Source organism: Mustela erminea, chromosome 1 (genome assembly GCF_009829155.1).
Source record: "Mustela erminea isolate mMusErm1 chromosome 1, mMusErm1.Pri, whole genome shotgun sequence".
NCBI classification, from domain to species: domain Eukaryota; kingdom Metazoa; phylum Chordata; class Mammalia; order Carnivora; family Mustelidae; genus Mustela; species Mustela erminea.
The window spans coordinates 159,619,850-159,645,635 of NC_045614.1; the positions used below are offsets into that span (position 1 = coordinate 159,619,850).

Consider the following 25,786-nt stretch of genomic DNA (forward strand, 5'->3'; position numbering starts at 1 on the left):
GCCATCGTGCTGATTCTGATATTTAACTTAGTTTTTCTCTCATTTCTCTCTAAATAATTTTCTATTCCTCCTCCCAAAACTCCTAAGCCCCTCATTAAATCTTTCTTCCTGAAATTTCTTATCTTAGTAGTACCTCTGGATACATTTCAGTCTCCATTAAGGCCAGGATTCAAATCAAGTAAACAATAATGGGAGAGAAAAAGGGGGCAGGGGGCAGGGAAGAAGCAATAGGCGCAAGAAAAAAAAAAAGTTCACTTTTTAAAACTGGATTTCACCAATTCCCACATCCAGTTCCTGTGTCCTCAGATCCATTGTGAAACTACAACCTCACCTGTCAGACTTTGCATTTTCCAAAGATACATCTGTGGCTATTAAGTCTTTTTAAGAGTGACCTGGAGGAGTCCCTCCCTGGCATACTTTTCCAGCCACACACTTTGGTTAAGGTTGTACTTTCTCATAATAATCCAGATGGTTATTGCCCAGAACCAGTGGAGATCTTCTCACTTTTCTGTGGGCTGCCCTGTGAACCTCAACATATAGTCACCCTACATAAAAGTCCTATACTCTTTCTTTTTTTTTTTTTTTTTTTTCATGCAGTTTCACCAACCGGGGTATCTAGCTCCATCCCCTTTGGGTAGATGACTCTACCTCTGTAACTTAAGAAAACGTAACTCTTTCATAGTGCAGTTTAGTAGGCTGCTTCCTGCGAAGCCAATTTCCACCTTCACTGCCAATGTCATTGCAACTTAGAACACAATATTTTCCTCCCCCATCCGTACTTTTAAAAAATCAAAGAGCTTTGATTTTTTTCCCCCCTTTAATTCTTAAGGTCAGAATTAAAAAGCTTAAATGAATTCCAGGTTTCCAACACCCAGAATCACATTTCAGCTGGTTCAAGTCTACAGTGTGCTATCTGCAGTCCACTGGCTAAGGGCTGGTACTTGTGGCCTTCACAGAGTACCGAACATAGTGGAAGCCTGTGGGCTCTCTGGAGTGTGGGCTTTGGTTTCCTGTCTCCATTCCTTCAGCAGCTTCTGCTTGTACTGCTGCAGTGCCTTCAGCCATGAACATACCATTTAATCAGTGGTGTATTAAAATGGACCTGGTACAGTCAGCAATAGCGAGGCCAAAATCGATTGGCTATTTTTAAAAGGAAAAAAAAAAAGAAGACAGAAAATTGCTCATTTAATCTAGGTAAATCAAATCGTGCCTGCCTGCTTTCCACCTGTAGCTAAGTGTAGGCAAGAGCATTCAGATTGATGATAGTACTTCTTTGTGTTTCTTTATTCATACTTATCCTCTTGGGGTAAAAGCACCAGGGTATCATCAGAACGGAGTTTTTACATTCTCATGAGAGAGCTTGTGCTCTTTTTCTCGTGGAAAAAAAAAAATTATCTTCCCTTTTGCCCTCTCTTAGAAGATTTGAATAAAAGCAGAATACATTCAACCTTTTCTGCCTTTTTGGTTTTTCCCTGCCATGAAATCATATCTGACTGTGACATCACAGTGTGTTGCTTTGGGCAGCCCTGTGATGTATGAAGGCAAGGACCTTAATTGGGTTAACAGAGCACACCGGGAGCCGTGGCAGCAGAGCGCTGCTCTCCCACTAGGCAGTTCTCTCCTTTAGGCGGTGAGAAAGAAGCACCGACCAGCTTGGGAGGAGCTCTTTTTCCCATGGATTGTTTTTCTATTTTCTGGTTTTTGTTTTTTTTTAAACTCTGAGGCTTTCTCTTCTTTTAGTATATTACTAACCAATGAAATTAATTTTTAAAAAGAAAACTGCTTTGTTTTTCAAACTGCAGGGCGGGGGAGAGCAGGGGTGGGAATGTGCTGGCAGGTTTGTTCTATAGCATTGATTTGTAACCAACAAAGGAAATGTCTACTTACGAGATACAAATCAATGCAACCAGACTGCGAAAGTGCAAACAGAGATGTGAGAAAATTATTCAATCATTAGTCTTCTATGGAATTTGAAAATGTGGAGTCTTTTGATTGTTGAAAGAAAGAAAGAAAGAAAGAAAGAGAAAGAAAGAAAGAGCAAGCAAGAAAGAAAGAACAGAATTGAGTAACTAGAAGATAGGAAGAAAGGAAGGCAGGACATGACAACTGGTTCTAATTTTGTCAAGGTTTTTCTCTTGTGATTATGGAAAGGTCAAGCAAGGTTATGAGATTCCTAAAAGATTAACAGTGTTGTGAATGAATTTCAGAACTCATTAACCATGTCCTTAGATGGTGTTGTGGAAAACTGGTGGAAGACCAGTTTATGCCTGAATTTCTGCTTTAGTCTGCAGTAACCTTGATTCTATAAAACCGACACATTCTTGCGAGCTCTCTTTATCCAAAAATAATCTGTAACAAATAGACCTAGCTCTGACATAGTATTTTTAATTGTATAAACACATTACAGAAGTTAACAAATCAAGTATAATATGTAACTCTAGAAAGCTAAAGATGTTTATTTTGTACAACTTAACCAGTTCAGACCCACTAAGAAATAGACAACTGATCTGAATTCGCTGAACATGAATCCTCATGGAGTATTTTTATGTGGTCTGAACTGAGATTTCAAAGTGTTAAGAGTTTCTTGAGAACTGACTTCATAATAAAGAATTATCAGTAGTTCGTCAGATATGTGTATTTTTAAAAATTTCGCCCCTCATAGGTTAAACATAGTTCTCCCTTTTCCTTCCCCAACAATCTTTTTCCTTTTTTAAGATTTTATTTATTTGAGAGAGAGAGAGCGAGCACACAAGCAGGGCGAGCCGCAGGCAAAGGGAGAGGGAGAAGCAGGCTCCCCACTAAGCAGGGAGCCTGATGCTGGACTCCATTCCAGGACCCTAAGATGACCTGAGCTGAAGGCAGATGCTTAAGTGACTGAGCCACCCAGATACTCTCCGTCCTCAACAATCTTAACACTGTTTTCTTTGAAAACCAAAAATCTCTATTGCTTAAAAATCTCTATTCTCAGAGATAGGGAAAAGGTAATTTTCAACACAATCTCTATCTTAACTATCACAGATTGTGAATTATGCTGACTTACCCTTGAGGGAAAGGGAGAAAAGATGATCAGATGTTACTTTTCTGAAAACTTAAATTAATATGAAAAAATCACAATTTTTAAAAATCTTTTCACTGGGTTCAGTAAGGCCAGAGTCCTGTTCGGAACCTAGGGAAAAACTGGAAGTCCAGAAAAATGTTCTAATTGGACTATATATTTTTGCTTCCATCCCTATGATGAATTTCCAAGACTCTTACCTTACCCTGAAAAGTGTACTCTTTCTTTACTTCTCAAAGTTATCATGTTAGTCACATTGCCTGCAGAAATCAAGGGAGGGAAGTGGAATGGATCAGAAACCTACAAGTAAACAAGAGTGGATTACTGAGGGGCAACTGGGTGGCTCAGTCGGTTAAGTGACTGAGTCTTGATTTGGACTCAGATCATGAATTCAGGGGCAGGAGATTGAGCCCCGTCGTGATCTCAGGGTGATGAGATCGAGTCCCACATGGGGCTTTGCACTGGTCATGGAGCCTGCTTCAGATCCTCCCTCTTCCTCTCCCTTTGCCCCTCCCCCACACTCTCTCTGTCTCTCTAAAAAAAAATTTTTTTTTTAAAGAATGGATTGCTAAGCATCTTCTTTGTTGTTATTTTTTTTTAATATTTGTTTATTTATTTTAGAGAAAGAGAACACATGGGGTTCAAGGAGGGACAGAAGAGAGGGAGAGAGAATCTCCAGCAGACTTCCCATTGAGTACGGAGCCCCAAACAGGGCCCTGTCCCACACTCCTGAGATCATGACCTGAGCCAGAACCAAGAGTAGGTCGCCCAGTTGACTGAGCCACCCAGGTGCCCCAACCGGGCAACTTCTTTGAAATTAAGAACACTTGCTGTATAAGAGCATAAATGCCACACTCTTGTTACACAACAACACCTCAAAGTTTGATTTCTAGCAGTTCAGACTCTTGAATTACAACCCCTAACAAAGTAGTAAATAAAGACTTTCAAACACCCAAATGAGTGTACCAAAGTCTCTGACCAAACCCTGCTTTCAAGCAATATTGTCTCTACAGCACTCATTGACCTGACATTCCAACCCAAAGTAGACTAGAAAATGTATCTAGCATAGAGCTTTGGAAGGAGATGACTCTTTAAAAAGCAGGGACAGCGACACTAGCGAGCCACAGCAGCGGATAGCGGGCTGCAGCTTAGACTGAGCCGTAAGGGATGAGTCTGATTCTCGAGAAAAATAGAAGTATATTACTGAAAAACAGAAGCAAAGAGTATTCACAAGGATGACCCTGTATCATATGAAAAAAATGTAAATGATATCGGGATCTCTGTTTATAAAAGCAGGGGTATATAAAAGTTTTCCATAGGAAAAAAATATAAAATATGGCTTATTGCTTAAAGAGGCAAGTTTATACCATTAAAACTATATATATGGGACATTTCATTTCCCAGTATCGTTTGTTGTTGTTGTTGTTGTTGTTGTTGTTGTTTAATTTGGAAAAAGAGAGTTTTGCGGTGACATTAAAAGCCTAGAATCTAGCCAGAACTATTCAATAAAAACACCTTAGAAGGAAGGCTGTTTATTCATGAATATTTGTCCAGATCTTTTAAAATAAAGATGTTCGCTGTCATCCATCGATCTCAGTTATACAATGTACAGTGTCATCTGGAGTTAGGCCCAGTTGCTCATATTTAGCTGGTTTACTTTGTAATGCGTCATTATAAGTGACCAAAAACATGGTACAGGAAGTTGTTTGTGTGTTTTTTCCTTGCTTATGCAACTTCCAAGCAGAAAATGTTCTTGAGACCAGATGGTAAAGAACAGTCAAGTGCAAGTTCTATTCTCCAGATGTATTGATGTTTCATGTCTTCTTGAAGCCAGTTCAAATGCATTTGTAAATTCAAGTCTTAACTTCCAGTAACCCTTTCACTCCTGCTAACGCCTATTTCAATGGACAAAGAATTGGGGCTGGAATATTTAATTACAGGCTCTCTAAAGCCAGCTGTACCGTGCAGTGGCAATGCCACGGCCACTACGTCAGCTGAGCGAAAGTTGATCACACGTGCTTTGGCACGTATCTAGTCACTGAGCTACAATGATGGCTGTGTGTTTATGTTTATGGGACCCAACCTCTTTTCAACTTTATCCTTTCCAATAGTGCACTTTGTAAAGACAATTAAAACACACACGCGCGCACGCGCACGCACACACACACATTTACCCAGTGTTTCTACTTGGCATGTCGGTGGTTTTTTTTTTTTTTTTAATCTGCTCAGCAATTTGGGAGTTTGCTTGGAACACAGATGAGTTAAGATAAAAAGCTGTTTTTCAGAAAATGTCCCTAGTAAGTAAAAATGAAGATACTATATCTGAATGAATGTGAAAAGTTGTCCCCTTGTATATTTTTAAAGCTTCCCAAACCATCCCCAGTTCTCAGCCAAACACAGCCTACCCAGATTGTCTTTAGGAAAGTAGCAATTCACAGAGATTTGCAGTGAACCGTGCATCAAACTGCACTCTCTCTTCAGTTCCTGCTCACAGCTCCACCATTTTAGAATATGGTGAGATATGCCAGAGCCCTACCATCTGTTTAATGGGCTAATTATGTTTACCACATGCCTACTTCACAGGAATACCATGAGTGAGGTTGCCAAACATCATACAAATATATATGTTTGTATATATAGATACAAAAATACACACATAAATAAAATCATATACATATATAACAGCATCCAGCATTTCTGAGCTTCCTTCTATCTTTTACTATCAGAATATATCATGGCCCTTCACTGAAGCCCAGCTAGGCACTGTCAGCGTTTATCATAATTCATGCTGTGACCATCGGACTGAGGGAGCTTGGGGTTAGGTGAAATGCAGATTCTATACACACACGTCTGTCTGCCTATATTCACTGTGGCTCATATTCTCCCTATTAAACTCTTGACATCTGAGCTTCATAATTTGTACAGTCAAACTTCGTGATACTGTATGTTCCTATATACAATGCCTTAACTCCTTCTTCTAAGAAAGAGTGTTTCTTTTCCTTTATTTAAAAAAAGAAAAGAAAAGTGAAAAGAAGTGTCAGGCCGTTTGAAAACAATCCCTTCTGTACAAGGCTGCCAACTTTCCTTTACAACCCTACAGCTTTTCTCTTATGGACCACGGCTCCTATATTGGGCTAGTTCCTAAAGCCTTTTTTCCCTTTTATGAGGACCCTTCAACCCTTAACCATCTTTTTCTCTGGTATTCTCTGAGCACTTCCTAGATAGCACAGTTGTCACGTGGGGTAGTTAGCACTTGCCAGCCATGAATATTATCTCTGGGTCCCAAGTTGGGTCAACCAAAGTTGCTTCTTGGAAATGGGGTGTAAGCTAGGTGGGTCTCGAAAGATAGGAGGAATCTTGGGCAGGAAAGGGAGGCAAACGGTGGGCATTCTAGGTGACAAGAATGAAAACAGCCGAGGAACAGGAGCGTGATGAAAAAGAGCGAGTCTTGAGTAACTGCAGTGCCTAGTCAGGATATGATCTAAGCTCCAGGTACTGGGTTTTCTGTGTGGCTCCTTTGTCTACGTAAAGCAAGCTCAGCAAGCTCCGTCCTCCTTGGCTTCCAGGATGCAGAGGCCTGAGAAATATTGGGAGAAATAGCCAGGACTGTACACAGACTATAAACCCTATACGTAGCATTCGCTTTGAAAATGATGAAACAGTAACAACAGGTGAAACTGTCATTGATGTAACATTTTATTTGGTCTTTTCTAAGATACAGGAGTCTTTTAAAAAGCTTTTCTTTTTCCCCGAGTGTTACAGTGTTTTCTTACATTGCTTTAGCTGAAGTAAATTATTCAAACAGAGCTGTTTTGTTTTATTTGTTTGTTTTTGGTTTTGCAGCTTTATGCTTACCATGGATTTAAACAAGTTGAAAGAGGAGAAAAAAAAAATAGCCAGGACGTAAATGCAGAAATAACCCAATCAAATATACTCACATGAGCATGAGTGAGGGCCTGTTATGAGGATGAGGAAGAACGTTCCTCACAGCCAGGATGCTCATGTTTTTATTCAACCTATAAATTTGAGAAGAGACATTGACAAGAAAGACAGGGAGAATTACTCCCCTATTATTTTCCCACATATACAAGGGGTGGGGGAAATGACATGATTATTTACTGTGTGACATCCAGAACCCAGAACCTAAACCCAAACCAAACGCCACAAGCACAGATCAGGAGAAAGCAACATGCTTACCACAGTGAGAGGAAGGGGGAATGACTCTGCCATGTTGTCTTTAAAATCAGCAAATGTTAACCTGGAAAGAAACTTAAAAACCATCTGATCCAACATTCCCATTTTATGGATGAGGAAGGTGAGGTGGAGTGCAAGAGATGTTTATGACTTCTAAGATCATGCAGCTGTTGACAAACATGGCTGGGGACCCAGACCCTCTGATTTATAGTCAGAGGCCTTTCAGCCGAGCCACTCTGCCATTTCTCCAGTTTCTCTGCAACGGGTTTAGAGAACTCTAACTTTGCCTTATCCCACCAATGTTGCTTTGTGTCTCTTGATTGTTAATGAGCATCTCGACTAATTGCTTTGGACTGAAGTTGACTTTATAATAATAAACTGTTGGATTCTTATAAAGGATTCTAAAAATTAAGATGGGTTCTCAGAAGTTGTCTGAGTATTCTACAAATAGGGAGGTGCTCACTCGATAAACATCTGTGCCTCTTTTTTCATAAGAATTTTAGCATTCCTGTAAACATGGCGTGATCGTATTATTTTAAAAAGTTTCTGGAGTTCTGGACACTTGTTGGAATACATAAAGCAGACCAGACCTGCTCATTTACCCCCTCTGAATTGTCCCTGAGATGATCTTAAACTGCTGTGCCTTTATAAGGATGTCATCCCCACTACCATCCGTATCATCGGCGCCTACCATCAGCAGCATGACCAGTCACTATGCACTGACTGTCCATCAGGTTAAAAAAAAAAAAATCTGTACTTGGTTTTACTGATATTTCATTCAGTGTTAGAGGAGAGAGAACATGGTGAGAGCCTGGCATGGACCATAGTACATCGCTGACAATAGGCATTCGATAAATCCTTAATGAAGGGGGGAAGCATCCACCATTTCTCTTTTTCAAAAAAAAAACCAAACACTCTAGATCATCTGAAGATAGGAACTCTAAGCTTCTGATACAATGTCATGTGGTTTATTGTACCACATGTGGTTATTAGGATCTAGTTGTCAGCAACAATCCAGAAATACTCTTACTATTGCAGTGCAAATAATATAATAATCCACTTGTGTGTGTTCAATGTGTCTGGCCCACCAATTCCTTGCTCAGGTGCCAGACACGACAAGGCACTGGCTGAAGTTGTGCACTGAAATTTCATGTACGTGTAATCACCTCACAAGCACATAGGAGAGGCAAGTTCATGAGGCTGGGAGGAGGAGACAAGGCAAAACCCCCAGCTCTTCCAGAAGCGGGAATCATTCAGCAATATATTCACAGCAGTGAGAGGGGAAAGGCTTTTACAAGGAAAACAGTGGTGTCTCCTGGCTGTTTTTATTAAAACATTTAGTCAACCGTTGCACCAGCTCTAAGATCAATTGACTTCAGTAAATTGTGAATGAAAAGAAGCGGAAGACTCTAGCCCCGTCAGCCACATCCCACCACTGTGGTCCTGTTGTTATGTGGGGTGATTCAGTGGTGACAATCCCTCCTGTTCTGCATTTGTATATTTGTGAGAAAAACCTAGAACTCATTTCCTCCAGAAGCCACATCCATATGGCACGGAGCGAAGACCATCAAAAGAAACAGCAGTAGAGGCTCATTATGCGTCCCAGCCAGGTTTGCAAGTGGGGATAAGGGAACATTAGGAATTTTCCTTCTTCTTCCTCTCTCTTTTCTTTTCTCTTCTTTCTCTTCTTTCTTCTATGTAAATGGACTTAGAAAGTATTTTGAAAGGAAAATAGGCAGAGTAAATCCTGTTTGGAGGGAACACATACCACTTTGACATATAACTCTTTCCAAATGTCTTTTTTATATCGCTAGCCAACTCATGAGTCCCAGAAGAGCCCAGGCCCTGGTTTCCAAAGCTGGTGTCTCCAAGGATGTTCTTTGGTTTGAATGAATCTCGTTCACCATTTCATGTGATCGAACAGTCAAAACAGAGGAGAAAGTTTTCCTTCTGTACTCCCGACCCAAATGAGTGGCGGGTTGTAGCCACCGTCTGTAATTTCCCATAAACTTCTCCCTGGTCCAGTTTAGACAATATCTAGAGTGACTGGGCTCCTGGGAATGCACGTTCTAAAAATTAATGCCTGTGGTGATTATTCTTAGGTTGGCCATGATGAGGCAAATGAGGAACTGAAGACATGCGTGTGGCAAATTTATATGATTTTTCCCTCATGCATTTTTTGACTTGCTGTCTGGAGCCTCATTTTTTTTTCCCTCACATGGGCGGTTTAAAGGAAAACTCACCTTTATAATTTTCAAGTCATCTTTTTCAGGCTGCCCTATTATTTGCTTTTTGGTAATCACCTTAACGGGTGGCTGAGTGCAGATTGTGTATAAAAAGACCTCATCGTGTCTTACAAGGCAGAGATTACGCTCATGTGAAAAATTCAAGTCTTCTGATGCAGGGTTCTCTCTCCCAAAGCAAGGGACTCAGGTTACAGTGCCTGACACAGTGTCACCTACGTACTGGGACACGGCAGCCATGTTTTCAGTTGCTTTTCACTCTCTGGAATTTTATGGAATGACTGTAGCCTAAAACCTTTGGACCATCTCTCTCTGGTCAGGCAAAAAGGATAGGAGACAAAGTACTTTGAAAATTAAACCTAGCTGGTGCTAGCTAGTAGCCAGTTCGGTGAAAAGTCTGACCTGCCTCCTACCCTTCAGACCCTGCCTTCATCTTTGGGGCTTGGGGTTTTTATAGGGCCCGTAGAGTGGTAAAGAAGGTTCTATCTGGTGTGTGTAGGGTTTCTGGCTATTTAAATTCTTCAAAGGAGAATGGTTGTTGCCTTCAGTTTATTAAACTAGCTCAGTTAAACATACCAGCCATCAAGCCCTGTGATGCATGATTACTCGATATATTTTAAAATTTAAAAAAAAAATCAATTGTGCTGTCCCTTTATCCCTCTGCCTCCTCCCTGTCTGTCTCACTTTACTGTGAGGCACTGGGAGGAGAGAGAGGGGGAGAGAGAGAGAGAGTGTGTGTGTGTGTGTGTGTCTGGGAGGAAGACAGACTCCCTACCTGTAAATGGCTTGCTATTATTAGACGTTCAGTTACCAGGGGTTATGTAAGACAATTGAAGCTCTGTTTTTTAACAGAGACATGATTCATGCTGCTTGTAGTAACAGTAACCACCTCCAAACGAGACAGAAACCAGACGCAGACAAAGGCTGGAGAAATCAATGCCGACTCGGTACAGCCATTCTGCTGATACCCTCTGCCTTTCAATCCGAGCGGCACTTAGGTTATCAGGAGAGGAGGCTCCTGCTCATTCTGGGTCTTTTCTGTCTCCTGGGGCTGCGGGTAAAATCATGGGGGTAGAGAGGTCTGCAAGAGAAAACCTTGGGCCTTGGGAGCAGTGCTGTCTGACCTTCCTCCCCAGCTCCCTGGACAGCCTGTCCCCAGGGGCTCCCCAGTGTTTCAGATGCACCTGGAGGAACCGGGATTGCCATCTGCACTGAGGCTTGGAAACCTCTGGAGCTTCTGCTCAGAAAGGCTAGAACTTGGAGGTTTGGCTCACCCACTCAAGTAACTTTGCTTGAGTGATACTCTGCAGCAGGCTGGAAGAGGAGGGGACAGAGTGGGATTTGACTGATGGATTACAGCTTCTCCCGAAACCTGAATGGAAATGGACTGGGCTGTCAGCTCCCACATACCCAGGGGACCCATTCCCGATTCTTCCAGTACTCATTGTTTGAGACTACAATGATTCAGTACTCCAGCGAATGCAGAGTACTTCCACGTGCTCAGCTTACTTTAGCCTCACAACGTTGTGAGATAGGCAAAGCACACATTTTTAACCAGTGCATTCGACAGGCGAGAGGTTTCACAGCTGAAAGGTAACTGCCATGCATTGCTTCCTTGCTCATGATTTTGTAAGATTCAGAAGAGTTGACTTGGCCATGGTCACATGGCTGCTTGTTCTTATCAGATCCAGAAAACGAGGCAGATCTTCTGATTCTCCACCTAGTTCTGTGCTCCTGAGATTTGCCACAGAGTTCTTTGGCAGCCAGGATATTTTCACAGGGGAAAAAAAAGGTGGGGGAGGGGTCGGTGGAGGAATTTTCTTCTGAAAACCTTGGTTTTATACTAAGCTTTATAGCTCATTATCTGGGCCACTTAAATCTTTCTTCCCCACCTCAGTCTTCTCTCATCTATGTGACTCATGATGGGGGGAACTCATTTTTAGAGAGTGTCCATGAAAGTATGAAAATACTGCATAACCTTTAATATGTCAAAATCAATGTAGAGCATTGCCAGGAGTGTCCCCCATCTCTGCCACAGGTGACATCCTGGAGAGACAGGCAGAGATCTCAGACTTCACCCAGAACACAAGTAAACACCTATTTTTACTACAAAAAGAAGAAACTAAGATATTTTACTGTAGAAACTGTCCACGGCTTTCAGAAAACAGCAGCCTTGACCCAGTGGCCTATCACACATCCAAAAGGCAGGCCACCACTCATTTTCACTCTCAGATGTGTAAATTGTCCAGAAACACAACTCGAAACAGGAGCATGGCAGAAAATATCAAAAGCATTTAGCTTCACTGACCCAGTAAACTCCCACAATAAAAATTTCAGCTTTAAAAATATCTCTTTATTGATTACTACTACTAATAAATACTCTAACACATCCTTAGGAATTTTAACTAAGGACCAACACAGAATTTTCTTTAAAAAAAAAAAAAGATTTTTATTTATTTATTTGAGAGAGAGACGGTGGGAGAGAGTATGAGAGAGGAGAACATCAGAGGGAGAAGCAGATTCCCCGTGGAGCTGGGAACCCGATATGGGCCTCAGTCCCGGGACTCTGGGGTCATGATCTGGGCCAAAGGCAGTTGCTTAACCAACTGAGCCACCCAGGTGCTCCAGAATTTTCTATTACAGAATTTTAACCATTATCCTACTATTTTCACACATTATATGATACAGTCTCTACCTTTTCTAAAGTAAACGTAAGTAAACATTCTCATTTATAAATAGCTTTTCACTAAATCTTTGTTTGTATAACACTTTTTATCCCGTGAAGTCCACAGACCGGACTTCAATTAAATGCATTTTTCTCTTTTGTGAAAACATGAAAATCATTCATTGCTGCCGTTTTAAGGAAGAAAGCCATACTGCCTTCTCTCACTCCCTGACCAGGCACCAAGAGACAAAATTTTTAGTCCTAGGCTCACTATGAACTCACTAGTTCGTAGAAGTTCACAGACGCAACTTCAGATAACATCTAATCTGAAAAACTCAAAGCCCTTTAATATCTGGTTATGGCACCCTTGCCTGAGACAGACAGTTGCTATGTGCTCTTATGTGTTGTGGCACTGAAAGAAGTTTATGGAAAAGACGGGCTGCATTGTTTTGGGGAGAATTGTGTATTGTGCTGCTGGTAGACAACTGCCCAGACTCCACCATTGTGTCTCCACATTAACCCAAAGCAGGAGAGCTCGAATATGTGTGGAAGGAGGAGCACATTCAGTCCTGTGACATTCTGCACATGGTCGTTACATACTCTACACCAGGCACATTGTGGATCCTTGCACAAGACTGCTCCTGACTTGGGCGCCTGGGTGGCTCAGTTGGTTAAGCCTCTGCCTTCAGCTCAGGTCATGATTCTGGAGTCCTGGCATCTTGCCCTGTACCGGGCTCCCTGCTCAGCAAGGAGACTCTTTCTCCCTCTGCCCCTGCACTTGCTCTCTCTCTCTCTCTCTAGCTCTCTCTCTCACTGTCTCTTATGTGTGCCCTCACTCTCTCTCTAATAAATAAAGTCTTAAAAAAAAAAAAAAAGAAAGAAAGAAAAGAAAAAGACTGCACCTGACTCCACCCTGTGTTGGAGAACAACATTTTCTTTTTCATCAGGTTACCATGGTTTAATCATGAGAGGTAATCTCATCTTTGGTAGAGAGGCCTTCCTGTGGTACCTTTCATGGGTCCTTTGATGTTCCTAGATGATTTTACCCTTCTCCACATTGGATCTCAACTAATGCAAATTCCTCTTTTCACCTAAGGACAGAGCTGCCCTTACTTATCTAGATCTAGTCTTCATCTCCTCCAAGCATGGGTGTTATCCTTTGAAGAGGTGATGACAGTGATGGTAGGTGGTATTTCTTCCCCAACAAGATGATGATACATTCCACCTGGGTCTTTAGCCTGGTAAACTATCCCAATCACTACAGAAATCAAATTCCGACCTGTTGTCCCCCAATATCATCCGTATCTATCTATGGTAACCTTTAATATGGTTATAACCCCATAGAGTGCCCCAGGGACTGTAGATTCTGTAGTTTCTGTAACATGTAGAACAAGACCCATGCCATACAGAACAGACATTCTCCCCAATGACATAGAAAACAGGTGTTAAACTCTATCCATTTATTTTAGTGCTAAGTGTGTGGCAGAGCTCAATATGGGCCACGATGGTTTTCACTAGGAAAAGTTTCATAAGGAATACATCATTCTGTATAGGTCTTGAGGGCGGGGAAAGGTCTCGATGAGGAAAAGGTGATAAAGGCACTCTAAATAGCCAAAATGCCATGGTCAGGGGCCCAGAAATACAAATATGCTCAGTCTTTCCAATACCCTGTAAGTTAACTGGGTCAGACCAATGGAATATGACAGACAGGAAATCTGAGAGGGCTTATTTGATATAGATTCAGCAAACTTACCTACCCAGGCTTAAGTATTTGGGACCAGGGAAATCCATTAAAGCGTCTTTCCCTAAGTATATTCTGAGGTTGATAAGTGTTCCATTAAGAAGGGCTAAGGGATGGTCTGTAATCCAGTAAGTTTAGAAAGTGCTGGGGTCTTCAGCACCATTAATATCCTCATGTGCATTATAAGTTTGCAAGAGAAATGTATTGCATGCACTGTTTCCTATATTTCTTCAAGCAAGGAACTTTCTTTGAGGTGCATCTTGAAGTTCTAGTGTTCTGTAAAACTCATTTTGAGATATACCACCTGAAAATATTTTTAAGGGCCAGGTTGAAGGTGGGGCAAAACACTATATTGTGATGATTAATCTGGTACTATTTTGAATGGATATGTCATCAACTACAGAAAAGAAGATACCATTGACGAAACCAAAGGGAAGGTGAAAGATCAGAAGTAAAGAGGATAACCTCCAAGTTAGGAAGGGAATGCAGAAAGAGGTATAGATACATTCTGAGCAAACAAAATGACGAAAACCCTGAGATAATTGGACAAGGAGATGAAAGCCAATAAGCTTACCACGCTGGATGGTCTAGACCATGTTACCAGTGGAGGAGCCAAGATCATCATCTCTTCTAAAGAAGAGAATGGAGAACAGATTTGGTAAAGTAGGACATACTAAGAAAAAACTACTGTAGGCTTGTACTTAAAAGCAAGCCTGAGCAGGAGTGAGGGTCCAGATGGCATGCATGTGTCAGGTTTTGTATTGAGAGTAGGAGAGAATGATGTGGTGATACGAATTCATGGTTGAGAAATATAAAAAAAAAAAAAAAAACCCTGTATACAGAAGGTCAGGGAACAGGAAATCTGGAGGGTTACTGAGAGCAGTGTTGAGATGGCTGATCATGGAGTAAGGTCAGGCTGGACAAAGACATCCGGTGAAGGCAGCAGGAGTCGACTAATGGGCCAGGAGAGAAGAGGAGATTCCTTAGGCACTGAGAAAGAGGAGTTCTCAAGGGTGGATCAGAATACTTGAAGTCAAATGTGAAGTGGAAAGAGTACATTGAAAAGAAGAGGAGGTCTACAAAGTAGCTGGAGAAGATGGTCGTAAAGATCTATGGAGAAAATGGTAATGAGTTTTGTACTGAAGCATCGATTGAAATAGAGAGGGAAAACATAAATCAAATGTAGAAGGTTTTGGAGAAAGTTAAAAACAGGTTCAAGAAGACAGCAGAGGACTGTGCTGGAGAGTCTAGTATGAATCTCTGGCAAGGACCTCAGGACGAGGATGCAGTCAGGAGAGCACAAGCTCGCTATAGATTAAAACATAGAGCACTGTGGTTGAAACCTGCCCATAAAGTGCTGCTTTGTTAGCCTCTGGCTTCATGATCTATGGTAAATAGTTTTACTTTCCTAAATGTCAGTTTCCTCATCTATAAAACGAGAATAGAATTCCTACCCTTAAAAAGAGCGATTATAAGAAATAAAGTTAAACAGGGCACCTGGTTGGCTCAGTCAGTTATGCCTCTACCTTGGGCTAAAGTCATGCTCTCAGGGCTTCTTGCTCAGCGGGGAGCCTGCTTCTCCCTCTCCTCACTTGTGCTCTCTCTCAATGTCTCTGTCGCTATCTCTGTCTCTCTCAAATAAATAAATAAAATCTTAAAAAGAAAGAAAGAAGGTTAATGTATGAAAAGTGCTAAGCACAATACCTACCACACAGTCAGCATTTGGTTAATGGTCCTGTGGAAGTGACAGAAACAGGAAAAGGGGAGTGATTGTCCACCTTGGAGACAGTGATGGTGTGTCCTCCAGGATTATGTCATTTTGATGTTTCTTGGTATCTGTTTCTCCATTTAGCCACAAACCATAATTAGTAGTGCAGAAAACGTACTCAGTGCAAGAAGCAAGGTACGGATAACTCTGATATAACACAAATTACGTGCTGCACCATAAATCCTGTTGGAATCCTCATTATGTAGTTTAAAATGACCTTATAACCAGGACCTGTGGCAGGCTTTCTGATCGGGAAGATTCCAATGTCAAGTGACTTCGAGAAGGAGTTCCCATCACCAGTTATTCATTAAAGCTAGAAAAATTATTACCATTAGTATGTGTGTGTCTCTGTGTGCATCTGTATATGGATGGTATGTATGAGTGTATTGAGATAGATCTCTTTCACCTGATCCCAGAGATCTCTTATTTTAAAAACAAGAATCAACTGTACCTGATAGCTCTAAGTCTCCTGGGACATGCAAGTGCTATTAACAGAGTTTGTGAATTGTCAAAGAGGAATCAAGAGGTCTCTATGGAGGAAATTAACATAGATTTAATGTGACAAACAGCAGGACCTTCTACTGGCAGGGCCATCCCAGGGGTCTTTAAGCCATCAGAGGTATTTCTTCTGGACATGGGTATTAACTAGTGGTTAATTAAAGAACTTAAATGTGTGTTTGTTTGTTTGTTTGTTTGTTTTTAAGAAGCTAAAATATTTTAAAGTTAAATGTTTCTTACAGCATTGGAAAGCTGAAGATGGGGTTGATGATAAGTTTATCTGGCCATAATGCCTTTGGTGCCTTCTTCATTAAATGGTTTTTCTCACCACTTTGCAGGGAGGCGGGGTTAGTGATATAGACTTGGGAATTCATTTCAGGTAATTAGTTTAAAAGTTAAAAGTCAAATAGATTTCTTTACAGGTGTAATGGTTTAACAGGTTGATGAGCCACTTAATTCCCACATCTTTCTTCTCAGGGGACTGTTAGAACTTTAAGGGCCGTCAAAAATCATAAAATCCACATTTTCTTACAGATGGAAAAGCTGAGTCACCTAGAGGTTAAATGACTCATCCAAGGTCATCCAGCTAGTTCTGTCAGTTCACTTTCTCTTTTCATCTTCTTAATCCCCTTAACTCTTTTTCCTCTCACCAGTATTTTGTGCCCTTCCCCCACCTCTGTGCTGATTACGTCTTAGATTTTCCCTGCCTTTACAAAATTTCTGATGCCGCAGATTGTGAGATGGTGGGTCTTGGCCAATTAGTAAACCTTCGCCACTAATTCATCACTACATTTGGGGCAAAGAAAGGAGGGAAGTGGAACAATTTTAAATTTACTGTGATCTTTGAGACAGTTTTATGTACGCCTGGGAATTGCTGTTAGACAATTAAGGTTAGGAAAGCTCATTGAATCTCTCAGAGGAAAGGTGTTATTTGAATTATTACCAGATAATTATTGTTAAAAATAACAATAATGTAAAAAATAGGAACTTTACCTGTTAGAGACATTATCATTTTAATTTCCAGTGAGGGGTACAAGAGCCCTGGGGGATCTAGGAACAATTTTTTTTTCCCCTCACATTGTGCTCTATGCCAGAAACTCCTTGAATTCTGTCTAATGCCTGATGACCTGACAAACTGGCCCAGAATCAGAAGCCAGTCGTGCTGTGTGAGCTGTTAGCCAAGTTATTCAGCTTCAACTGCTCCTTCGAAAACAGTAGGAAGGCAAGTGTCAGACGTAAGACCTGTGGCACCCAGACCAGTGTCATCAGTATCACCTGGGAATTTTCTAGAAATGCAGAATCACAGACTCCATCTCAGACATGCTGAATCAGAAATCCTGAATGATTCATTTGTTCGTTAGAGCCTGAGAAGACCGATAAAAGATGTTTTCATCTTCAAATAGAAAGGAGTTAGGCAGGAGCTCTACTTACTGATTCTGAAACAGTTCCTTCACCTGAGGTCTGTGCTCACAGTCTGAATCATCATGGAAATAGCATAAGCCTTTTTCTTGTGCTGAGGTCACAGTGGGAACTAGAAATGTATCATGCTGTGTTGGAGCAGTTGTTGTATGGTAAGAAAAAACAAAACCAGTCCCCTCCCAGACTTAAAGTCAGAGAGATCTGGCTCAGATCTGACCTTGAATTCTGACCTCACTATGGATTCTTGAGCTCTCTTAGTCTTACTTTTCCTCATCTATAAAATGGGCACGCCAATACCTCTAGCACCAGCACGACATTGCTATGAGATTTCAGTGAGAATGTATTTACATTCTCATACAAAAATTCCCCTGTGGAGTCCCCTACAAAATGCAGCTATCTATCAAATGGTAGTATTGTGGTTACTATTACCTTTTCCATAAGCTTTAAAAAATTTGGTGTGATTTCCGAAGAATGGAAAGAGCCACACTGAAATGAGACCTCCACAGAAAATTCCTTGCAGTGATGTGTGGCAGTGTGTTACATAACAGCTCTGCTCTCTGTGGGCTTCCAAGAGAGAGCTGCAGAGATGTCAACATTAAAACAGACTGGATTGGAAGTGACCCACCGTCTCCTCTGCCTCTGACACCATCAAGAGTGTTGCCAGCTGGGATCCAAGAGCAGATTCTTTATTACATGATGATGTAAGAGGCAGAGAGAACAGCTGGCTTTCCAGACTCTGGGAAGAATGTGTAGCCCCAGCAGCCTCTCAGAATTATCGTCACTTAAAAACTGTGTACATTGGGTATGGAAGTCATCGCAATAGAATAAATACGAAGCCTCATGAAGTCATTTTCACAGAGTCTTTTTTAGAGCATACACACCCTTTAAGCAATAAAACATGACACGCTAGGCAGTAGTTCTGATTAATAGACCCCTAGGTGTGTGCTGAGGCGGGCGGGGAAGTAAGGAGAGGGGGAGAGGTGACCGTTTGCCAAAAAATGAAAGGCAGATTACAACAGCGGGATGTGGGGCTGGGAAGGAGTTTGATTAAAGGGCAGAAAGATTATGTCTCCATTTAATTATAAAATGCGCAATTTAAACCAAATGTTAGGCATATTTAAAATGTACACTTCTCTAATTACACAATGGATTTGTATGCTTCCAGGTGATTTTTCATTGCAAGGTACTAGACATATCGGTCAGCGATACCCTTTATCATTTTAATGGAGTTGCCAGGGGGAGAAAAGAGAAGGAAGCTGTGTCTGCTGAGGTGTCCATAACCTGTCCAGCCATAGGACGGTGTAGTAAGAACTATATAGAGAGAGCTCTTGAGCCCCGTTTGCTGTTTATGTGGCCACTGGGGTGTTCATGTTGAATGGATGTCTCAGTGCATAGCATGGCTCCCCACACTGGCCAGAAAGAAATCTGATTGATTGTACCAAGCTTTTCCCCTGGTGAGTAACAATAAGGAAGTACTCGCCTGGGAGAGGCAGATGAAGTCTTACAGCACTGGAGGCTAACATGGAAGAGCTGAGCTTTTCTGGCCAAGTAAACACTACGGAGATTCCCTAGAAAAGTTGCCATTATCCCCATGTTTTCTGGGGTGGGGTGGGGGGCGTGGTTCATCTTTGGGTGAGAGGAAAGGATTCTGTTTGAGGGTGCGGCTAGAAAGGAGATTAAACAATGAGTACTTCCCTCCTGAGAGAAAAAGAGGGGAAGAAAGGGGAGACTTGGGAGCACTCGTCTGGACATTTCCACAAATAAATTGGTGATACAGTGAAAGAAAACTCTGTGAAAATTGAAACAAACCTACAGGATCAATCCCATGCAGAGCTAGGTGGAGAAGACGCATGGCTGTGGGTTGCCTCATAGCAGCATCACCAATGGCCTCAGTTTCCACGAGGTCGGAATTTAACCATAGAATTACTGTGGCATGTTCTCACCAAGAACTTGAGCTGAACCCGCTGCTTTTTTCTAAAGCGTGAGAGATTCCTTCATCCCGGTTTTCACCCTTAGTTTGTCACCCTGGTGGCGTTTGCAATATTGTCATATTGTTTCTGCTGATGGTGTTAGAAAGGTTCGATTCCTTGTTCTTTAAATCCCCCCTCATTTTCTGACATTATTTATCTATAAAAGGTTAATTATTATTTCGGTTTACTGAAATGAATCAGTGAAGCAAACTCCTTTATCTTTTGGAACCCAGTCTATCCTTGCTGGCTGTGCACCCGGGGAGCCCCTCACTCTCTCTGGTCTGGTGACTGTGGATGATCTGCTGGGCCTGTTGGTGCGGAGCAAGCACAGACAGATATTTAAAGATCTGTGACCTGGTATTGCTGCTCGGCCAGGAGCAAGGATGTGGCCTTGAGCGAGTCAGTTCCCTTAATCTCATCTGAAAAATCAGAGGCGATGAGCTTTCAGGTCTTTCCAATTCAGTCTCGTTTCCATGACTCTAAGCAAGAATCTTGATTCCTTTTAACTTTGGTTCAGCAGACATCAGCCAAGCGCAAATCTCTGCGCAAGGCATTGCCTAGTATAAGGCTGTAAAACTTGTCTCTGCTTCCTAGGAGCTTGTAGGGGGCAGGGCGCATCACACAAACAATTATTAGAGTCCACAGTACATGCAAAGGGAGTAGGGCAGAAAGTGCTTAAGGACTCAGCTCGAACACTTCCCTTGGGGCGAGGCTTCCTAAGCGAGGTGGCATTTGGATGGGAAGGAGTGGGACTTCACTGCAGTGTGGGATGAGCTGTAAAGAGGGAAAATTAGACTGGGTCTGTATTGTAGGGGCCTTGAATGCCAAACTGAGAAATCGGAATTTCATCCAGTAGGCAAAGAGCAAAGGAATGATATGTTTAGAGTGGTACTTAAGAAAAATTAGTGTGGTATTGGTGTGAAGGATGGGCTAAAGGTAAAAAAGAACCTGGAAGAACTGAAGCCATTCATTGGAAGGCTCTCACAAAAGTCCTGGCACAGTGACTAAAGGATAAATGGGTGCTGGGAGAGAAAGGAAGCACAGCCTCCAGTCTCTTAGCAGCTGATTGGATATGAGAAGCAAAAGAAAAGGAGGAACTGAAAATGACTCCTCGGTTGTAGGACCAAGTAACTGGGTGAAGACGGCAGGAAATCGACCATGGCAGGAAATGGGAACATATTTTGAGGGAGAGACAAAGATTCCTGTCTTCAAGTTTCTGAATTAGAAGTGCCTATGTGGGATTTGATGGAGGTATGACCTTCTCAGAGTTAGAGGCCCTATCTTATTCATCTTTCCCAGGTGCCTGATAGATATTATGCAAACACTGAATGAATGAATCAATGAATGAATGAGTGAGCAAAAAAGTGAATGAACCGATAACCAGAGGTTATTAAGATGTGGATGTGGAGCTCTGCAGACAAGCAGGAACTAAAGACAGCCACGTGGGTGTTCTCTATGGAGAAGTAATTGTTGAGGTCATGCAGGGTGGGTGTAGGCAAAGATTGAGAAGAGAGTCTTGAGGAAGATCTACATTTATGGAACGGGAGAATGATGATGGGCCAGTAAAGGAGGCAGAGGAGAGAGCCGACTGGTGGAAGGAAAGTCAGGATGATGCGGGGTTCCTGGGAGAAGGGAGGACAGTTTCAGGACTAATGTGGTCATCGGTGTGAGGGCTCCGTGTGGACAAAGGGCAAGGTCTGGGTAAGGACCTCTGGGTGCGAGGCTAGAGACAGACAGAGGTCAGTCCTGTAGTCCCTAAGGCTGAGCGCCATGTGTTAGAGGACAGGGGAGACGGCGGAGGATTTATAGTGAGGGGCCGAGGTGCAACAGGAGCTCAGAACGTTGCCAGGTCCATGGTGCTTTCAGAGCAGGTAAGAACTGGGCAGAAGAACAGGAGAAGCGCCAGCGGAGTCAAGAACACCAGCAGAAGCATCGGCTGTGATAAGGTTGAAGGACAGTGCCCCCTACCCCCACCCTCCACCTCGGCTTCCATCTTCCCACCACAAAATCCACTCCGTCGTCCGCACAGACAGGGTGCTGTAGAAGGTCTCAGACCACCCCACCGTCAAATGGGCATACTGAGAAGGGAGCCTGGGTGACATCCTCTCTTCTGCCTCGGCCTCCCCTGGCGGGCCGCTGTCTGGTGCAAAGGGGCAGGACCGGACTCTTCCCCCAGGTCCCACGGTTCTGTCTCCATCAGCGTGACTGACCGTCATCACCTGTCATTTAACGGCCTTATCTTTCTTCCTTGTCTGCTCTAGATGCAGCCGCTCTCTGTTCCCTGCCCCAATGAACATCTGCACTAGGCCCAAGCCTTGGAGTGATTTACCTGAAGAGTGACACCATTTATTTGGAAACTACTGTGAGTACATTATGCCTCCAATGAAAGGCTTCTTAACTCACTTAGTTTAATTAAAAACAAAACAAAACAAAAAAACACTTCACACAATTGTAAATGCAGATGCAATTCTAGATGGCCTCGTGTCTTGACCACAGTGAGGTCACGAGGCTCAGTGCTGAGGTGCCAGCAGTGGTCCTCAGCTGCCAGCCGGCAGCTCCGCCCTGAGCCGCAACGTGCCCTCCTCGCCAGATGGCCGCGTGGGCCAGATCCGGGCCCACCTCACGGGGCCCGGCGCTGTTCTGCTTCATTGTCTGCACCCTCACTGGAAGTGGTGGCAGCTCCCACCCCCCTCTCGGCCCCTTGTCACCTTCTGTGCCACTCTATTGAATCTCACCGCAACTTGTCATTTCATGCCACCCTGCCCAGGTCCAGGGGCCAAGCTTTCCTCCTTGGCATTTGCCTGTTGTCTGAGTTGCATCTCTGAGCCAATGCTGTTGCCTCCTTGCTACTTTAGGGGGCCAAGCTTCCTTGGGGACTCTGGGCCGCATCTCTCACCCATTGCTTCCAGCTCCGCCCTGCCCTCTGGATGCACGGCTCTGTGCGTGTGGTTGAGTTCCGTCTGTGCCGGGCATTTATGTCAGAGAAGTACAGCCCTTACAAGGCAAGGTGCACAAATAGGTTGGAATAGGAGGCATGATGTCTACATGACAGTACTTACAAAAGATGGATATCACATATTCATTAACCATTGCTAAAAGTAACAAATGAAGAGATGCTTTTTTTTTCTTTTAGGCAAAAGCCAGGAAGTTAAATTATTTAGAGGCTATGCATGCAAAATAACTTCATTATACATTTTAAGACAAAACCTCATTCTAGTTGTATTCTCAAGTTTTCCTATATACTGTAGGAGGTGGGTCATGGGGTGGTTTTTATAGACCTCTCTGTTACTGGAAAACGCTAACCCTGGGAGAGAACCATCCCTGTTAGGCTTTTGGGTAGGATTTTCACATTCGTATTTTCTGTGTCTTTAGCTATTTGGCTATTTGGGCATAAATCATACCCAAAGGGACAAAGCCAGAGTTTTTGTTTTGTTTTGCATTGCTGTTCCCCTTTAACGCTTTTAGTCACCTGGATTGTAATCAGTGGCAGTGGGGAGATGGGGACCACCAGAGTAATCTGCGGTACTACTGCGTTCAAGGGACTGGGGACTAAAGAGACTAAAGACACGATGGAAGATCAAAAATAGTTTCTCCATACCCAGGCGAGGAACTTGCTTGTGTAGATACCATCATTCATCCTCAAGTTGAAGTGCATGGAGTGCCTTAGACATTCCCATGTCTGGATGGTTTTCTGGGTTTCTCTGCATTATGTGAAACTAGGCTGGGGGCAAGTAGCACAGCTGAGCTAGGTGCAGCCAGGGTTCCCAGGGTCTGTAGCCTCTGGAAGAGGGAAGAGTCTTTACTGCCCCTACCTTCCTGCAGAGAACTCAAATATAGACCCAGGAATCAGGACCTACAGTTTCCTGAAAATCATGGAGAGGCCCAGCAGTGAGCATCTGTGTCAGCCCTAGGAAGCTTTTAACCTGTGCCCAACCCCAGGGCCTGCTTTCAGGCTCCACAGGTCCTACCAAGGACAGACAGGGCTCTGAAGGTTGCAGGCTCTGCTTTTCAGAAACTCAGCCCTCTCCTATATAAAGAAGAAACAACCGTAAAGTTTCCACACTTGCTAAGTACAAAACCAGTATGGTGAATAAACTACAAAAATGTGGACGAATTACACAAATGTTTCCTTCCTGTGCATTAGCAGTGCCCTGGACCAGGTCTCAAGGCTTAGGGATGGGAGGGGACAGGTGTTAGATTTTAAAACCTACCGGCTCCCCCATCACTTACACAATGATGCTCAGCAGCCCTACCTACTTAATCTGGATAGTTGTGATACTTAAATGAGAATAATATGCATATAATGTCTGGCATAGCAGAAGTGAATATATTTACTTGAACAACTGAAATTCACTGGGCATATTCCTCTGTGTGAGACACTGTTCTGGGGACTAGGGATGTGGCCGCTAACAAAACACACAAAAATCCCTGCTCTCACAGAGCCCACGTTCAGCTTTCTTCCCCCATAAATGGCAAATAGACAGAATAGGCACATAGATGCCACGAGAACCGACTTCACTTCGTTTTGCCGTGTCTTGCTTTCCAGAAAGTAAAATTGAGAGGGGAGGGTGAAGGAAATGGAGAAGGGAAAAAAGAGGTCACTGATTCGTCTCCCCTCTACACAAGCACAAAACCCTGAAGCCCTTCTCTGCCCTGATACGTGGCCCAGGAGGCCAACCTCTCTGGTCTGCACTCCTAGGCTCTCTCCCACTCCGGCTCCCCTTTGAATGTGGCCTAGAAGAACATCAGCAAAGGATGTGCGAGTAGGAGGAGAGTGAGGGCCGGCTGTTGATTTGTCCAGCCCCCTTTCTAACTGTAATTCTGACTGAACTCCGAGAACACCACTCCTTCCTTGCCCCTTGGAGGTAACAGTTGGAAGCTGACTTTCACAGCTTTCCACCACTGCTTACCCCGGTGCTTCAGTCTCCCTTGGGCACCCAGCCACCTCCTCTGTACCTCACTGTACAGTCCTTACATTAAACTCTCTCCAGCTAAAACCTTGGAGCGTGCCAGCTGTTTCTTGCCAGGATCCTGATGGATACAGCAAGGGAGAAAAACACCGAAACACATTATAAATTGGCCTTGCTGAGAAGGTTAAAAAATATGAGAGAATAAAATGTTTTAATTACAAAAATATCTTAAATTGATCTGAGAACATTAGACCAAATAGTAAAAGGATAAATTGTGAGGAGAAGGTGATAAGCGAGAGTGCCAAAGGTTGGCTTTGACCCACAGACCGTAGTCCCAGGTTTGGTGAGCTTCTGCGGCTCAAGTGTATATTGCTCGACCCTCAAGTTCGAGAGAGGTTCTTGGGGTAGCAACAGCAATGACAAACACGTGAATAGAAAGACCGTGTCAGGAGGGTGATACGGTAAGATCAGAGTGTCGAAGAAGATATTGCTTATCCTTACACTCTTTCTGCCTGTGCATGACAGTCCATTTCCCCCTGCCGAAGTCTAGACATTTTAAAAAGATCACTAAGGTCGGGGAAGTGGCTCCTTAGAGCTGACAAAAACTGTGGAACTGATGCTCTCTCAGAGTTACCATCATTGAGCACTGACCCTGCGCCATGGCTCTGCCAGTCGGTTGACATGAATTATCTCATTTATATACCTACCAACCCAATAATACCTACGAGCCCAAGGAGGTAGGTATTATTACCCCATTATTTCCACTAAGGCCCAGAGAAGCACAGTCATCTGCCTAGGGCACACAGCTACTTGATGGTAGAGTTGGGTTCTATTGGGGGTTGGAGGGTTGTTACACCTCTGCTTTCTGCCCTCCCCACCAAAACACACTCCTGAGCCTTTTCAATAATTTGTTGGGAAAGAGAATAAAGAAGGGGTTACCATTCAAAAAAAAAAAAAAAAAATTGGAGGGGAGGGCATCGTGGATCTAGATTGTCATGATTCAATGACTGAGTAATTATTTATCAAAAGGAGGTTCTGACTAATTCTTTCCTATCCAACAGGCTGATAAGTGGAAGGCATGTTAATGTGCAGGAGAGGCGGGGGTGGGGGGCAGTGAAGAGAGAAAATTGGGAGAGGGAGATAGAAGAGAGCACTCTCCTCCCAACAGCCCCAGGAGCCTGATAAGAGCTCACACAGATAAAATATTTATTTTCCATATGTTGCAGAAAGCACTGCCATCACTGTATGTGTGCAATATGTGCAAAGAAGTGTGAAATATATACATCAAATGCCACCGATCTGGTTAATTTCCACGCATTTAAC

At 43.0% G+C, this 25,786-nt stretch overlaps 1 protein-coding gene across 24 annotated transcripts in view; it reads left to right on the forward strand.

Moving 5' to 3' along the window:
• Positions 1-25,786, forward strand: part of ZBTB20 (zinc finger and BTB domain containing 20) — a 785,951-nt gene that overhangs the window by 709,515 nt on the left and 50,650 nt on the right. For 23 of the 24 annotated variants that reach the window (XM_032360146.1, XM_032360066.1, XM_032360076.1 and 20 more), the window contains one exon: positions 21,815-21,915. The exons of the other annotated variant lie outside the window; for it this stretch is intronic. The gene's annotated coding sequence lies outside the window, so the exon portion shown is untranslated. The remainder of the gene's footprint in view (positions 1-21,814; positions 21,916-25,786) is intronic. 24 annotated transcript variants of the gene reach the window in all.